Source organism: Mus caroli, chromosome 1 (assembly GCF_900094665.2).
Source record: "Mus caroli chromosome 1, CAROLI_EIJ_v1.1, whole genome shotgun sequence".
Classification (NCBI taxonomy): Eukaryota; Metazoa; Chordata; class Mammalia; order Rodentia; family Muridae; genus Mus; species Mus caroli.
In genome coordinates this window covers 99247747-99266370 of record NC_034570.1, presented here as the reverse complement: position 1 = coordinate 99266370, position 18624 = coordinate 99247747, and the positions used below count along the sequence as shown (strand labels likewise).

At 43.3% G+C, this 18624-nt stretch overlaps 1 protein-coding gene and 1 long non-coding RNA gene across 2 annotated transcripts in view; one reads left to right on the top strand and one right to left on the bottom strand.

Annotated features, from left to right (window-relative positions):
* Positions 1 to 18624, top strand: part of Bcl2 (BCL2 apoptosis regulator) — a 171580-nt gene that overhangs the window by 117787 nt on the left and 35169 nt on the right. The window lies entirely within an intron of this gene.
* Positions 18038 to 18624, bottom strand: part of LOC110302444 — a 31961-nt gene continuing 31374 nt past the window's right edge. Inside the window, exon 5 of the long non-coding RNA XR_002378798.1 lies at positions 18038 to 18314. This is a non-coding gene — a long non-coding RNA (uncharacterized LOC110302444). The remainder of the gene's footprint in view (positions 18315 to 18624) is intronic.

The following is an 18624-nucleotide window of genomic DNA, read 5'->3' as shown; positions in this document are numbered from 1 at the left end:
CCCTCCCTCCCTCTCTCTCTCTCTCTCTCTCTCTCTCTCTCTCTCTCTCTTTCTTTCTTTTGAGTAGGGTCTTCCTATAGTCCTCAGAGTTTCAGTGACAGAAACCTGTTGTCCCTAACTCAGGACCTTCAGCAGTGCTTATAGTTTCAATACTTACTTACTTTTATGTGTATGTGTGTATATCATATGAACACATGCTTGTGTGTGAGAACATATTACAACACAACACTTGTGTGGAGGTCCTAGGACATCCTTAGGCATCCTTCTTTACCTTTCACCTTATGTTTCTTGTTCACCACTGTGCTGTGCACTCCTGGCTAGTTTGTCCTTGAACATTTTGGGGTTCTCCTGTTTTCACCTCTCCTCTCTCCAAAGGGGTGCTGGGATTACAGTTATGCCCCATTGTGCTCATCCTTTCTATGTGACTCAAGCTCAGGTTGTGAGACTTGCATGGCAAGTGTTACTACCCAGTGAGCCACAACCACAGCCCTTGCTTATGGTTTTAAATTGAGCATCCACATAAGATAATGGCAAGCAACTATTTAACACAGGGTTGCTGTCTCAGGGAGACTTTACCAATCAGTTGTACTGTGACTGCAGACTGTACCCTCTGGGACATGTCTGGGAAGACAGAGTCAGAAGTAGCAGATGTGAAAGGCTCCCGTGACTTCTCTCCATACACTATTAATGAGGATGGCTTTTAAAAAAAGGTCTTTATGGTACATTTTGAACTCAATATTTGAAAATACAAAATCCACATATCTTTGACATCCAAGAATCCTTCCTGCTTGTATGTAAGGCTGACCATTATTGATTTGTTTTCTCAGCAAAGATAAAACAAACTAGGAAACCCAGAAATGCCTGTGTGGGAAACTGGTTCAGTTGGTAAATTGATGTGAAATAAAATGAAGTATTGGGATATGTTATGTGCACACACACATATTCTGAGTAGTATAAATTAAAAATAATATAATATTGAATGAAAATCATAATAATGTATACATTGCTTAACATGTACATGATTAAATTATATAGATGTGGACTGTCAGATTAGCTAGTTTGTTGTTTTGACCTTAATTTGCCTATTCAAACACTTATTCCTATTGCTCGTATAACTAAACACCAATCTGTCTTAGCCATTCAGTAATTTCTAAGTAAATGCTTGTACTGTTTTCCAACAATCTGACCATAGCAGCAATCGCCCTGGTCGTAACACACTAAAACCCTGCCATACATCACACGCTTCTTCTCCTACCTCCTCGGAACTTCACAAATCCTGAAAGAAGAGGAGGAAAGAGAGTTTCCACAGTCTCCTGGAATTCACCATAGCTGCACGGGAGGAAGGTCTGGAGCTAGCTCTCACACGGATTCTGTCCCCAAATGTCATCTGCCCAAGGAACATCACTAGTTAGTCTTTCAGAGTCTGTTCTCTGGTTAAGAGATCGTTTCTGAGTTAAGAGTTAAGAGGAATAAATACTCTTGGGATTGTTCATTATTGTTGCAGATTTCTAGCATCTTCCAGTCACCACGTATGGAACTTTGTTAACCATCCCACACTTTACGCTCACCAAACCATTTGATCACATATGCAGAGAACTTTCCAGCTACTTCCTGGGTATATTTATTTACCTCTGCTGGAGTTCCCATGGTGTGAACACCAGCTTTATTCATGGGGCCAGATGGAGCTTGCTATCTGAAAACCACCCTGGCTTTCAGGGTAGGACCGGGTTCAGCTGAGCAACGCTGAACCATTGTTTGTTTTATGAGATAAAGAACAAAGACAAACAAAAGAGCCAAGTCTGCTTTTAGAATCATTCAAGTGATGTAATTTTTATTAGTTGAACTAATGCTAGATGTGGCCTGGTTTTGATTTAAGAGATTTCTATTGTTCCACAGGCTGTGCACACCCAGAGTGGTGGGGTAGCAGTTACTGAAATGACGCTAGGAAGCCATTGCGTGCCTTGTGTCCTTTCTGCTTAGCCCATATCCCTCCTTCTGCTGGTTACTGACACAGGATTCTGTTGAACTTCTTCTGATTTTCTTGACTGAGTAGGCTAAGAAGGCTGGACAAGAGGACACACAGGCATAAAGTAGGTATCCACCCTGGGTTTAGCAATGGCTTTTTGGAGAAAATAACTAATTTTCATCTTGGAGCAGAGGTGACAAAGGTGCCTGAGTCCTTAGAATGGGGACAGTGTGTATGGGACAGGAGTACAGCAAGCAAGGCACTTCTGCACAGCTGCAGGTCTCTGGAGTGGGCTTTCATTTCTGCAGGGATATTGACCACAAAGAGCTTAGTTCTTGGTTCATCCTAATAGGTATGCTGGAGAAACATTTATAGAATGAATAGTTTTGCTCCAAAACATTTCTCCAATGCCATTAATGATACTGTAGGTGTCTATGAACCCTTTTTGAGATCTCTCTTATCTGGCCATGCCTGTCCTTTTTTCCTAAATTAATACCAGTGAAGGACACAGATGAACAGAGGAAATCTTCAGAGATTCAAGGGAAATAAAGTGCTAAGTGCTATTTTTGAAACAGATTGTTGGTATAATACCCATTTTGCAAAACAAGGAAAGCTTAGGGCTCTAGTTTCTGTTTTTAGTAATGAAAATAGATAGTCATAGGAGAAGACAAAAGAATACTGAGGGCCCCTCCCTGAGCTAAACACTTGGGCTGTTTTGATTTGTCACCAACTAAAGCCCAATTGACAAATCTTCCTTCAATCCTCTTCATACATTCTAAGGTGTTCTACTGAGTCTTGGGCTCTGTTAGCTCTCAACAGTGTAAACCTTGTGGAAACACTTTATGAACAGTTTGGAAGCCTCTAGAACACAGTTTAGAGTGCTCTCTAGTTGGACAAGGGAAGCTTTCTTAGGAAAAATCTTTTTCGCCTGCATATTTTTTGCCTGTGAAAACCGAAATGGTGATGGTGGAATTTACAGACTCATGTGTCTCAGAGCACAGACCTTTGTGAAAAGAAAAGAAAAGAAAAGAAAAGAAAAGAAAAGAAAAGAAAAGAAAAAGGAAAGGAAAGGAAAGGAAAGGAAAGGAAAGGAAAGGAAAGGAAAGGAAAGGAAAGGAAAGGAAAGAAAAGAAAAGAAAAGAAAAGAAAAGAAAAGAGAAAGGAAAGGAAACAAAAGAAAAAAAGCAAAGGGAAAAGAGGAAAGGGAAGAGAAGGGAGAGGAGGGGAAGGGAAAGGAAAGAAAGGAAAATTGAAGAGCAATGGTTCAGACTTTGGAAATTGAAGCAATAGGCCAACCGTAATGCATGAATAGGGAGATCGCTGTATGGGTAAGGAGAATGTTTGCAACACTAGTGTGAGGATCTTAGCAGCACTCAGGTAAAATTGGGGTGTGGTAGCATTTGTTTGTAAACCTAGTGCTGGGGGTCCAGAGACAAATGGATCCTGGGGACTCTCTGGCCCTCCAGTCTGGTGCCTCACTTGTTCAGTGAGATGTGCTATCTCACAAGACAAGATGGAGGGAGTTAGAGGAAGAAACAGACTTAGACTCCTGGTCCACACACATACATAAACACACACATACACACACACATACACACACACACACACACAAATACATACACAAGAAAGCATACCCACACATATACATGTATGCACATGCATACAATGCATAGACATAGACTAACATGTGATTAGTATTTGATAATGGAAGTAATCCCATTGTGCACTGAATGGATTTGCTAAAATCTAACCAGTAAAGTGCATCTCTTTTTATTGTCATCCTGCCTCCATTCTTCCACTAATTATAAGCTAAAGGCAGGCAGTGCCATAGATTCAAAAGCTCGCTGGAAACTGAAGAGATTACCTAGTAAACGGTAGGCAGAGAGGGGTGCATTAGACACATGTGTATAATAAAGATGATAAATGTGCATAAGTATAGCTGTGATGAAATGTGTATAAAGACTTAGAACTCCACAGAAGTAAGCAAACCATAAATAGATAGCATGCTCAGGCAGAGAGAAATCGGGTGCTATTTTAGCACTTGGACTAGTGATAATTTATTGTTCAGCCTCTCCTGTTGACTCAGTGTTTATGCAGTGCTATATATTAACTGAGACCAAAATAGTCTGTGCACATCACAGGCTTGGATCCATTACCAAGAGATCAGCAGAAGCTGCACCAAACAACCACTCCCTACGAGAAATGGATTTATAATATTTAAAGTATTCATCCTAAAAACACAAGCTGTTTTGACAATTTTTTGTCTGTTAATCAGTATGGTTTAAAACATGGTGGTATGGTATCGCACAGAAAAAGATAGTTAAGTGGTTGAGAAGCCAAAGTGAAAGCCCGAGATTCTGTGGGTTGAGATTTCTTAGAGTTGATGTGAAGATGAAATGTGTTCCCTTGAAACAGAATCTAAGTGAGATGAGGGGCACTCAAGCTGGTGTGGCCAGAGGCCTGAGAAAGACTTGGTGCTTGCCGGGGCAACTGTTAATTACCTAGATTTCAACCCAGACCAGGGAAATTACTCTAGACAAGCTACTTAGCCTTCTTAATTTTTCCAGATAGCACAGGATCACAGAATCAGAACTAAGGCATTAAGAGGCTGGACCAGAGTCAAGATGATGTCACAGGATCACCTTGGCTAGTGGCTATGATGGCTACATTTGTTGTCATGCAGATTGTACTGAGATTCAACCGGATTGATGAAGTGAGAGCCTGGTTATGAGAGTATTTCAGAGAGGATTAGCCAAATCTGGGGAAGTACCCAGACTGTGGTTCATGTAAAAGGGGGGAGAGGCAGGAGAGCTCCAGCCACATGCTGGTGGTTGCTTCTCCCCTTTCCTGAGATGTGTTCTGCTTTCCTGTGAGCTACCCTCCCCATGAGGGGCTGACACCTCAGAAACAGTGAGCCACAATGAATAATCCCTCCTATTAAGTTATTGTTGTCAGATACTTGGCCACAGCAATGCAAAAGCCATCAATATGGATAGCTGATGGATGTTTTCCCAAGGTGTCTTTTTTTTTCCCGCTCTGAGTGACAGTCACATGTCTGTCTGTGTGGTCCTCGAGACAGTCCACACTTGTGGGGGCAGGGCCCTAGACGAAGCTCCTTGCTCAGTGAAGTGGAGGGCTGGTGCTCTACAGCAAGCTGTCTTCAGAATAAGCATAGTACAAGAGGAGGATGGTTATCCTGGCTAAAATAAATTATTCTGCTTAATGTACACAAGAGATGGGACATGAAGAGAGCAAAGGCATTCTCTCCAGACAAGTGTTTACTGCTGAGACTGTCTGATTACAGATGCATAATGCCTTTCATAGACACATTTGTCCTAGGCCCCCTCACCATGCAGAGGGTGCTGCCATGATTTTTTTGTCTTAACTCTTGCCATATAGGCAGTGATCTCTGGCCATCTCCTCTCCAGTCATTTTACTTCTTGGTTGCTTTGCAATTGTTTTCATTAGAAGCTGCTTCAGCCCTGGAAGGCACAACTCTAAGTTGGTGGCTAAATACAGGCCCTTTCTGTAGCTGTCTCTCATAAGGAAGGCTTGCCCTCATATCAGACAGACAGACAGACACACACACACACACACACAGAGACAGACAGACAGACAGAGACAGACAGAGAAACACACAGAGAGAGAGAGAGAGAGAGAGAGAGAGAGAGAGAGAGAGAGAGAGATGCTTGTACATGCTTTTTCCATGTCCCCCTATCCTACCGTCTCTTGATAATGGTCTAGCTCTAGATAATTGCTTTCTGCCATCTAGGACAAGTCCTTTGACAGTGGCCCCAACAGTGAGCCTGTGCTCCTCACTGGATACCTAAGAGGAACAGATACATTGTCTCTGTCCTTTTCCTGGACAGGGGCTTGTCTGGAGAAGTTATTCCCTGACTTCTCTGATGGCTGACCCTAAGAGGATGGATGACCCTTACTGTACTGTAATCTGCCATGGTTTTACTCTTCTTCAGCATTTAAAGGTGCATAGCAGGCAGCAGGTCCATGGCCCACCTTCAGCACCTTGTGTGTTTACTCACTTAAGAATCAGCAGAAGTTCATCACTCAAGGAAGTACAGAGATTACAGGCCTTTGTAGATGCCTTTAGGTAGCTTAGGAAGCCTGCTCTGGAGCCACGTCTCCCCTGATGGCCATGGTCTATGTTGCATAAGGAATCCTTTTGCAGCAAGTGGTTCTGAGTCTGCAGGCAAATGCTCCAGGAAGACACATGACGTTTATTGCACTCTGTCGTGTTTCCTTAAGGAGACCCGTGTGAAGCAGAGTTCTATGCAAAATGTTCTGTCCTTTGCAGGGTATGAATGCTGTGTGAGCAATAAAACTGGGAGCTGGTGCAGAATGAGCCAATGAAGCTAGTTTTATGGTTGGGTTTATGATACGGATCTCCCTGGGAGAGCGGTGTGTGCACAGCCACTCCTTGTTTCAGACCATTCGATGTACAGGGCAGCTGTGCTAGCTGCTCCCTTCCTGGCACCCACCCCTGGGCACCCCCTGATCCCAAGGGTGCAGTGTATGTTCTCCCAGAATGCCTTAGCACAGGCCAACCTAAGATGTACTTTATCCACCAGTAGTAGTTCAGAGCTCTTGCTCCCTGAAGCAGATGATGGCAGCTGTGTGAGTAGTGATGTGGCTGGGTTGGACCTGGGCCTACCCTGGGTATCTTCGCCGTATCCCAGTTATATGTGTATGCTTGTATTCTGAACACATCCTGGTGAATCTCCTCCTTCTGCAGGCTGCAGATGAGAGGTGTTGGAGTGACAGGTCCAGACTTCAGCTGTGCAATAGAACTAATCCAGAGTTCCAAAAGATCCTCATGTCCAAGCCACAGCCCAAACTACTCTGCCACTCTCCCTGGGCATATGACTCAATGCCACTAAATGACTTGATGGTTATATGAGTATGACTGCTGCACAGGAGAGAAGGTGAGGGATGAAACAGGGTAGGAGGAAAAGAATAAAATCAGAAAGCAGAGAAGAAAGCCCAGAACTGGCCAGGTAGGCAGGAGTAGGGAGATACAGCCAGCAGCTTCTGGGTGGACCCAGAAAGAGTCACCCATTGACTCTCCCCTGTCCCTGCCTCAAATCCCAGGCTGTCTCTGGATGAAGGGCAGGATCCTTAGAGAATCCTCCACATGCATTTGACCTTTTGAAACTTCACAAGAAGCATCTCTAGCTGAGGATCCCTATTTTATGGTTTACTTGAGTTCTTCCAATGCTGCTTCCTCTTAAACAAACAAACAAACAAACCCTGGGTTTATCATGAGGATTTAGTAGAAGTATAGAAGGTGAGACTACGTCAGAACTTCTGCAAATGGCAATTTAACAACCATAGAACTGGAGGAAACTCACACTTCTGTTTCAGTAAAAATTCCTCAACTCTTATCAGGTGTTTCTATATACTGCCCCCAAAGGCAGGGATTCTGAAACACTGATTTAGAAGATCAGGAAAAAAAAGAAAAAGGAAAATAAAGTCCCAATACACCTGTCATTTATTCAGGCTCTCTGCCTATTCCAAGACCCTCAAGGCTTGAGACCATCTCTACCAGTAAGGACCACATGGCAGTCAGACCTCAGAGCTCAGCACTCAGTTTTATGTGGCTGAGGGAGTTTCATTGCACTCTACTGCTTGCTCTGTGCTTCTTGGCTTCTCTTTCTAATGGCATCTGTCCCACCTCAGCACAAGGAGGGTTATGTGAGATGGCCAGGGACAGGAACCACCAGGTAAGGTAATTTTGACAAGGTTCCACCTTTCATTTACAAGTCAAACTGAGATGAACTCTAAATGTGGCATCTTCTAAATTAGTAACCTCACAGAAGGAGGTGACAGTTTTGCACTTCTGAGTGTAGAGGCAGAAATGAGGTGTCTGCTCCCTTTCCATACTCAGGCTTCTGAAAGCCCCAGGTCATCAGCTCTGGAGTACCTAATGAAACATTTCTCAGCTCCTATTTGTGTCTGAAGACATGAAAAGTCCCTTGGATAGCAATGAATCAAACAGACTGTTCATTCACCCATTTCCACTGGTCTTTAGGAGCCCACAGACCCCTGAATGGGTTTACTGCTTATTCTTTTTGCTATATCTATAATAAGAAAAAGGTTATATCTGCCCATAGTTACAGCTGGAGCTATAGGAGTTGAGAGTCAGGAACCCCATCCCTAGTAGGGAGTAAGGAATATTATTAAAGATCCACTCCCTCAGCAATGTAGCTTCAGTCCTCCCTGCTACTCAGGCAGAGTTCCCACCAAGGATAGCCCCCTTGTTGGCTGGCAGTGAACCACTTCTGTTGCTGTGATGGGCCTGGGAAAGTAGGAAACACCATGGAGACTAAGCCTGGGGTGCAGTGGGCGGACAGCCCTTGCCTCCTCCTCTCTCTGAGAGGAATCAATGAGGCCACAGAGCCCCTGTAGGCTTAGAGAGCTGAAGCCCTTTATTTCCTACTTCACAAAGGGTAGAAGCATTCCTGCTGCAATTTTTGCTTAAGAGCGGGAATTCCTAGCAACACCAAGAGCTCTCTTGATTAGGGTATTTTAACCTCTCTCTTCCCTGATCTTGACTGGGGTACCATGCTGTGATTGATTCAAAAAGCAACTTTACCAAGTGATATTTATTGTTATGCTACTAAAACTCATTTTTCATAGCCTGTCTAAGGTTCCTTAAATATCTGCTAGGGGTCTTTAGTGAATTTAGAAAGAAGGGAAGAAGAAAGGGGAATGTGCGTAAATGATAACACAGACTTCCATATGCTTACCGAACTGGGACCTGGAGCCTTTTGTAAATAAATGACTAAGATTCATCCTAGCACCATTTTGACACATGCCAAGATGTAGAAATCTCAGTGGGAAAGGATACAGGAAAGTTAATGTTTAGTCAACCAAGGCATGAGGGAAGCAATGAGCTCTAACAGCTCCTTCATGCTAAGACCTTGTGTGCTAAGACCATCCCTGTGGTTCGCTCATCTTCACAAAAGCCCTCACCAAGGAGCCAGCTGCTGTAGTGTCTCCCACTCTAGAAATGAGCTAGACTTAACCTGATGGGAACCTATTGACTTTAAGGACTACTTCTTCAACCCACCCAAGGATCACTATGGATATTCACAAGGAATAAAGACCCTGGACCTATGCTGATGCAGTTGGGGACTTCACCCCGCCTGCTTCCCTCCTGCATCCCAATCCTGTGCTTCTCCGGGCACAACACCCATGATTAGAACTAACACAGTCTCTCCCTCTTTCCAGGAGAAAACACAGCAGGAATTTCTACTTGTTCTAGGCATATCCGGCACCAAAGAGCTGGAGCAAGCAAGCTGTGATCCTGGAGGGAGCCAGATTGCCATCTGAAAGTTGTATACTCTATAGATCTGATAACCAGGGAATGCTGTGAAACCACCATACCCTGCGTGGAACACATTGCAAACTCTGCACTTCTACACCCGTGCCTTGGGAACACTTGTTCCTATTCTCTTACCCCTATGTAAGAGCCTTTGGTGGGCTCTGATAGACTCCCAAGAGTCTGTGACTCTCTCCTGCTCTCTGTGTTAAGGGCTGGAGAGTAGGCAAAACAGCCACAGTCATCCTTGCTGTGGAATCTCTACACAGAGTTTGCCAAACAGGCTCAAGAATAGAAACAGAGAAACCAAAATATTCTTCTGCCATATTTTAATATTATTTTAAAACTGTTGGTGCTTTTCCATTTTAATTGAATCAGATCCCATGACTTTTGTGATTCCCCAGATCCTCCATAAATTCTCTGCAACTGGCTGCCTCCACCCTTCCCTCCTAAAGCCCCCTCCTCTCCCTGCCTGGGAACCTGCCCTTTAAATTTGACATGGCTGGGATTTTAATCGCTCCTCAAAGGCATAGTGACAATTTCACAACAAAGCGGGGGCTGGGGGTGAGTTTTGTTTTCTGCTCTGATTAAGAGAGCAACTGTTCTCGCTTTGTCCCCCAGGGCCAACTCTTGGCACCAGACTGGGGAGATCTCGAACTTAGTGTTGCGACATCCATCAGACGCAGCGAGTCTGGGGCCCACAAAGGTGAACCGCAGCTGTTTGAATAAAACTCTAAAATCTTGTTTAGACGATTCTCAGCCCTTCTTTTATAGTCTTTTCTTTGTGGGGCAGGAACCAGGAAGCATTACTTTCCCAGGATCTCAGGCAGGTAATTGTTTTCCCAAACTAGATTTTAATCTGATGGAAATGGACATTCTTTCTTTACTATAAGAACCTTGCCCACGCCAATCAACTGTTTGTTTCCACCTTGTACACTGAAGACTTGACTGCAGAATGTCCCCCCCCCCTCCTTCCAGGCACATTTCCAACTCCGGTTAGAATTTAGCGTCATTTTCATTTCTCAACAGAACTTATAGACCTTTGGTCTTTTGGCATCATGAAGCATCTTCCTGTCCTGTAGCTGGCCATAAGCAGGTAGTGGCCCATCCTCTCAGGATGACAATTGGCAGTGCCTCTTATTCATTTGTGTGTGTGTGTATGTGTATATGCATGTTTAGCCTGCATGTATGTTCGTTCATGCCTGGTGCCCCAGAGGCTGCAACCCCTGGGATTGGAGTTAAAAATGGTTCTGAGCTGCCATAGTTGTGCTGGGAGCTAAACAAATGTCCAGTGCAAGTGCTGCTAACCACTGAGCCATCTTTCCTTCCAGCCCTCTCAGTTCCAGTTTCAAGCAAAGTAGTGTGCTACTAGAGCTAGGGTCAGACACTATGTCCTGGCAGGTCAAACAAGCTAGGATTAGAATCAATGGTTAAAAAAATAGTTTTTCATTATTCTTCATATTGAGAAGGGAAACAAGAAATATGGTGACCCCTTAAGTCTATCATCTGGTTGTAACATTCTCATTGTCTATATAAACTTTAAATAGATCGCAAGAAATATGAATAATGAACTAGTCCTGGTCAGTGCAGTCCCACCCATCATTGGCCCATCCTTGCCTGTCCTCTCTAGTGTTTCCTACAAGGTGGTCTGATAAGTTGCCAGCCTCATATAAAAGCCTTTCCTCTTTACAGTTCGGCCTCTGCCTGGCACCAGGTTTCAGACTTTTCCAACACATTCCCGGGGGAGGGGGTTGGGGGGAATTCCAATCCCCTAAGATGCCTGAATGTTTCTTTAGAATGGCCTCATTCCTTCCAGGCATAGCAGTCATAGTAGCTTGAACTGTGCCTACTTAATAGTCTCTCCCACAAGCTGGTGTGGCTCCTGGTCTCTGATTGGTTCACCACAAGGGCTCTTGCTCAGCTGTTCTGTCACTGGAACTATGCATTTAGGGAAGTGACTGATGACCAAGTGTCATTTCCTGTTGTGCGTAGCTTACAGTCCCATGCTGGCTGTCTTGATGATGCTCTTCTTGGTAAAAGCTATGGTTAAGTTGGTTCCTCGACCTGAAGATGAGAGTATACAGGAAACACATTCCCAATACCTTCCCAAGTTATCCGAGTGAATCTCAGAGATGGTGTAGAAGCTAACAGGGCCCTGACTCTGCCTCCCTGAAAGACCTTGTAGGAGACTTGTCTCTTTAGCCAGAGGTTTTGTCTTTTAAAGATTCCTTCTGTTGTTTTCATTTTGTAGAGTTGAATCACCCAAACTGCACAAAGGCATGGTTGCAGAGTTAGCCCTTCCCCTGGTCCTAGGAAAGTCATGTTTGAGACATTCTGCCAAAGGGGACCCAGCAACTTAAGATGAATATAGCTGTTTGTGTGCACATAGTCAGACGCCTACTGCTCACTCAGACACTGTCTCACTTATTGACTAACATGTTCACGTGCTGTTTTAGTCTTCATTCTGTCAGCCATCAACTAGTAAAGGTTTTATAAGCACACACTGATGATGCACTGGAGGCTGCAAGCAGGTGATCATTTCATCTTGAGCCTACAGCATAAAGTTGTCATTTCCTCGGGCTGCCCACATGCATTGGATTCCTGCACTTCTTTCTTCTTGTCCTGGTATCCAAAATGGGTGGAGAAAACATGAGAGACATAACAGAAGTTGTCTGACTGAAGGCTGCTGTGGCTCTTGATTTTAAGATTTATTTGTATATATATGAAGGTTTTGCATGCATGCAGTATACTTACTGCATTTCCCCCTGAAGAGCCATTCACTGGACTCCAATCAGCATTGTGCATGGGCCACTGACAAGTTAGGACTTAATGAGGATAGGGATCAGAGGTAGGATGGAAATTAGCATTTTAGAACTCATGGGCTATATTCATTTGCAGTAAGTGTTCTGTGTGCATGCCTGGTGCCTGTGGGAGCCAGGAGATGTCACCAGGTCCCTGGAACCAGAGGTACAGAAGGTTGTAAACTAGCATATGGGTATCAGGAACTTAGCCTGGGTTCTCTGAAAGAACATCAAGTTCTTTTAACTACTGAGCCATCTTTCCAGCCCTAAGGCTGCTGTGACTCTTTAGAGGGTGTCTAAAGAGATCATGCCCTGGGATCTTAATAGCTTTACTGCCTGATGTAGAAGGGGTTCTAATTTGAATTTCGGATACCAAGGTAGTGGGAGAAAGACACAGCAGTAGTTAGTTAGAAATCCTGAGCTTGAATCTCATAGCCACTCAATACCAGCTGCCTCGACCAGGCCACTTACCAAGTTTCCTGCGTCTGGGCTTCCTCATCTTAGGATTGCTGCTTCTGTTCATGAGTGAAACAAGGCTGCCAGCCTAGCCTGGGCTGGCACTCACCTGGGATGTTCCTGCCTTGTTATGCCAGCGATTGCTGCAACACAAGTCTGGTTGCTTGACCTGGGGACATGCCATGCTGCATTTTACATGCTTTGAATATGACTTTTGGAAATAATGTACATAAAGGAGATTGTAGATGAAACAATATACCATTAGACATTTGATTAACTGCTAGCTCCAGGTCGGTCCAAGTATATACTTATCAACTAACAAAGTTGTCAAATATGCTTATATGTTCAAAGCTCAACAAAGGATAGACATTGCCATAGTATCTCTCATCACTACTGATATTTGGCACACTGAGCCTCTGCAGAAGGATCTATATCTGGTTCTTACAAAATGACTAAAATACCACACATGGTGGCCTTGAAAGGATGGTAGTATTTAAGGAAGGGAACTTCTTGCAAAAATATCAGTGTCACAACAGGTATCCCTCAACCAGATAAGGGTTAGTCGGTTGATCTCTTAGGTAAAAATGGCAGACACCAGTGTTTTAAAGGGTTTGTTGTATGGTTCTTAGAGAAATCTCATGAAAACCAGTATGGGGGTACAGATAACAGAGGTGCATTTGCACTGAGGGAGGACTGCTGGTCCTCTTTAGGCTGCTCAGGATGAAAGCATGAATGTGCCCGTTCTTTAGTTGAGTCTCAGAAAAGAAAAACCTGGGGGTATGAAATGCCAGGAAACCTAACTTCATGCAGAATGGAGGGGGTAAAAAGCAACCAGAGACCTCTGTGCATGTGCCTACTGGAAGTGCCCCTTATGTTTCTCAGTGGGTAGTTACTCACCTTCAGGGCCTCAGCTTGGTCCCTTAGCATTTAATAAATAATTGCTGACCTAAGCTGTAAGTGCCTGATTTCTACCTACAAAATAACACATGACTCATCTATCTCTTCTAGGCCTCAAAGGATTACCTATAAAATGAGGATCAAAATAATCTTTATTTCATAGATTTATATAAGAATTACATGATTATATATAAATAAATGTCTATGTATGTATATATATATATATATGTATGTATGTTCATATATAGTACTGATAAACACATAGTATATCTTTTGAGAATGAAAATAGCATACCTCAATCCCAGAAAGATTCATAAGCATAAGATGTTTAGCCTCATATTGCTTGAGAATTTATGAATTACCCCCAAACAAATAAAAGATTCTTTTATCCAGGAGGAAAAACCCTTTGTATGATAAAATCCCATGTTTATTTCTTCTCTTAAAAAGAACTTCTAGCCAAGTTTAATCTCAGTTGGTATTCTATAGTGAATAGTTCTTTATGCTCACTGGTCAAAAATGTGCCAGATGGGAAAAAGGTTGGGTGCAAATAAGAAAGAAGTCTTATATGATTATCAGAACTTTTAGGAATAGAATTGGGTTTATAACAATATGGGAATAAATGACTCTGTGATCAGATACCAACTCTAAAGTTAGTTCCACGTGGGGATAAAGTTGTCATTCCTCACTTGTGTGGGATAGAAATGTACCTTTCTCTTCCACTTTGTTTGCCTAAATCTATTTAGAGCAAGCAAAACAGGAGAGCAACTGCACAGGTCCTAAAAAGCACTTCCTCTGCCCGCTTTCTGTGCTCTACTCTGGGTCTCGTGACTCTAACTTCTAAAACATGTCATTTATTTTTATTTTAGTTCAAGGGTCCCCTTCAAAAGCACCAGGGGAAAACATGCTTAGCCCCGCTGAGAAAACAAACACGTTTAAACAAATAACATCCAAGATGTCCAGGTAGAGTTGGTGTTTACTGAAGAGACTGTAGTTTAGCAGTGAGCTCAGGAAATTACAGCCTGAAAACATCATTTTTTCCCTTCATCTTCACAATTTCAGTCCCTTTCTGGAATAAAACACAGAAGTTAGCAGATCATAGCTCTTATATTGGAGCCTTTAGTTGTTCTCAGTGGTTACTCCAAAGCAGGCAATGCAATGCCACTGTCATTGGCTTCATTTTGAATCACTGTTCACAGACACCCTATGCAGAGTCAGTGGAAATGCAGATAGCAGTTTTATAGTATGGCCTCTTTCCTTCTGTGAATAACACAATCACCCACCATGGAGCATCACCTACCCTGGCCCAGGATAACTGTGGCAATTAACCAATCACTCTGATAGTCAGGTCTATGGGAAAAGAAAGAGAAAATGGTCCCAGGATCCTCACCTGGGGATTTAGTCACTACCCACTACCTCCTGCAAAGCTACCTCTCTCCTTGGGATGTGCTAGAGAATATATAAGAAGTACAAGGTTGACTTGAAAGGGTAACTCCTTGATGGGATGAGACTTTAAGGTGGTGTAGCTGTTTTAGGGTCGTGCATGCTCCTTTAAGTAACCCTTCAGCCATGATCTGTAAAAGTAACCCCAGTAAGCTCACTGGCTTGCCAGTCTGGACATGGGTTGAGCACTCCTTTCGCCTGTGGTTGGTGCCCTACTTGGGGTGATCAGATGTTTGTTTATATCTCCCCAGAAAAAGTGCATGCAGCCTAGTGCAGGGAGGCAAAAGTCAACAGAGGAAGGAAATGAGCCCCAAATAGAGACCTGCTAGCTCACACTCGCTCCGCATAGGTGTTTTCCTGCTCTCGAGGCCTTTTTAAAGTCAAATCTGGTCATTTTTAAGCTGATTGGATCTTTGGATCTTTGATTCCCCAAAGATCCATGATCGGAAACTAGACTTTGATCGAAAAGCAAGACCTCATGAGTTTTTCCAGCCAAGTCTGCATTATTCTTGTTCAGTAAATGGCTGGCATAGGAACACTAACACACATCCAATGAGTTGATGCTGAAAGGATGAGGGAGGTGATTGCCTGCAAGCTGCTCTACCTACTCTAGACCTGCACCCTGGGAAGCCTCCCCTCACTGGGATGTTGCTACTTGGGGCTTTGGTAAGCCCCATATGCCTGTACTTTGGGAGTCAACTTGAATAATATGTACCTTCTATTTATTATTAAACCAGGCATATATCAAGCATTCCATCCCTAACAAATATGTTTTTATTTACTATGAGTGAAACATGTTTGCCATACAGAACTCACGAGCTTTCTTCTGAAGTGATTTTCAGGTGCACTTTGTGTAGTAAGACTGTTTGTAGGTCCACTTAACTAGATCCTTAGAAATATTATCAATTGGCTGCTTACTGTCACTTACATCTCTCCTCATCTTCTACTTATAAGTACTCTGTCGAGTCCGGTGTTGGTGGCACACGCCTTTCATCCCAGCACTTGGGAGGCAGAGGCAGGTGGATTTCTTAGTTTGAGACCAGCCTGGTCTACAGAGTGAGTTCCAGGACAGCCAGGGCTACACAGAGAAACCCTATCTCGAACCCCCCCCCCAAAAAAAAAGTACTCTGTCCTTGCAAGACAATTGGTCACTAAGCATTTTCATTACACATCATCTGGAGTTATCAGTTCTCCTAACCTTTCTGCCTCTAGAAGTAAATTGCCCTCATTCACACTTTGCTAATTGAACTGAAGTGTAGGCACGTGGGCTGTATCTATTGATATGCAAGTCTTTTCATTTCCTAAAATGTTAAAAGGTCAGATAATAGAAGTAAAGATTTGGAATCTCTTCTTTTTGACCATTATGCTGTTTAGTTTTGGGGCTGCATACAGTAGATCAGCCAGGGTTATACATAGAAACCCTGTCTTTGAAAAAAAAAATTAGGTAGCTCTAATACTACCTTTGTGGTGATCATTGCTGTCTATACCTTAAGGAAAATGGAAATGGAATACACTTTTACTTTCATTCAATTTAGGAAACAAGACCAAGTGGCTTCTGACAGACCAATTAGAAGCTCTCATGGGATGTGTCAATTAGAGAATGACTGCTAGTAGACGTTGTCTACCTGCCCATAGACCTGAGGAGTGTCCCTGTTAGATGAAGAGTCAGAGACTGGAGTCACACCTGTGCATCCAATGTTAGAATAAAAAGCAGCTTTGAATGAAGATACTTAATTCTCCAGAATAAAGACTAATACACTGAGTGCTAAATATGCAGGGATTAGGTAGTTGTTGCTCAGCTGTTCAGTGGTACTGACCCATTTGAGTTTGATTCCAGGAAAGAATGTGCAGTCACCAGTGGTCAGTAGTGTGTACCTTCAGATTATCCCTCATCTTTCTCAACATGTAGACCACCTCAAAGCTCTGGCATTCCAGGAAGACGTGGGATTTAACTAAAGAAAAGAGAAGCTTTAGAAATACACACTGCAGAAGCAAGCTTTACCAATAAATTGAGCAGGCTTAATTTTCCTCCCATTGGAAACAGGTCAGAAGCTATAGTGCATTAGAAAATGCATAACAAAGCATCTTACAGATTTGGGGCACTTGATGTCAGGTATGGGTTACTATAAGCCTGATATAAGCTCCTGGACAGTTAGCATCTCCAATAGAATTGCAGCCAGTGGCAGCAGTGATCTGTAACCATGCCAGCTTGTTGAGTAGGGAATCAGACCCAGTGTTAAAAGAGAATCAACTGCCCTTGGCTTGAGAGAATTTAAATGTTCTTGGCAATGAAGGGGGGAAAAGGACACATGGGCGTCCTTGAAAAGTTTTGGATAGTCCCTGCTACTCTAGCAGAGCCACCCAGCCATCCCATCCAGGTGAAAACAATACTGTTGCCAAAAACTCCAGAGAAGGAACTCTGATACCCCATTGGCTTCTACCTTGATAGATGTTTTTTGGGAGTGAGACTTAACCTGCGAAAAGAAGATTAAGCATTTAAGATAGATAGGTATGGAAACAGAGACCAGGAAGTGGGAGGAAAGTGGAGATGGAGCCCATAAAGATGCCTGGGATTCAGACCCCAGGTACAAGCATTAGAGTGCAGATCTAACTTTATTGTTTATTACTTAAGCTTATATATAGCTTTTTAGCCATTTAGGATGTGTTTATGTATTCAAGGACAAACTGGGGTGCTGCCTGTGTTGTTTCACCAAATCTGACTCATCTGACCATGAGCCTGTCCGTGAGTCTGTCCATGAGTCTGTCTATGAGCCTGGGAACAATTCCCCAGGGAGATATCTATGAAGACAGGGGAAACAGCCACCACTCTGTCCTTGGATCATTTGTTTTGTGTCTCAGGAGCCATGTCAGATCATACACTGTATACGGTAGATCAGGACTCTTCAAGGAGTCACAGTAGTTTGTGGTGCCTTATTCTCTGTGCCACTTCTTCCTTCTCCAGGATCTCCACATCCCCCACAGATAAGTAGGCAGGTAGGTAGATGGATGGATAACAAAGAGATAGATAGATAGATAGATAGATAGATAGATAGATAGATAGATGTAAATGAATTAGACAGTAATGAACAGAGGGATGATGAAAGGGAGAGAGTCAATGCCCGTGAAAACCAGCTGAACACCTTCCAATGTGACATATTTATTGTGGCAGTGTATACCAGGGAAGCCTCTAAACGCCACTCAAAACAGATGCTACCTCCATCACATTCCCCTCATACACAGTCCCCACAGTCCATTGTGGTAACAGCTCATCATGTTGCCATATTCAGATCTGTAGCTGTGGGTGCCCCAGCTCAAGTGTGAGAAGACAAGGATTTCATCTTATCCTTCTGTGTAGTAGCAACACTAGGCTGAACAGTATTTGTCTCAACACTGTGTAGCATTTGGTAGACATTCCCTAGCAGGAGGAACAGAAGAAAAGAAGGTCAGAGAGAAGAAAGCAATAAACTCATAAAAGATAGCACTGGCATGTTGCATACTACTACTATCTTCCATGGCCTAAGGGCTATTCTGTGGCCCCATCTTGCTGCAGTGAACGGCAGGATACCCACTCAATCACTTTCACTAGTGAGTCTTATTTAAACACCTTCATTTGCCAGTGCTTCCTGATTATCAGGACATGAATTACTATCCCACTCTCTCCGAGATTCTGGTCACTCACCCCAGCCAGAATAACATCCATACTGCATCCCCAAATGCAGGCCCTC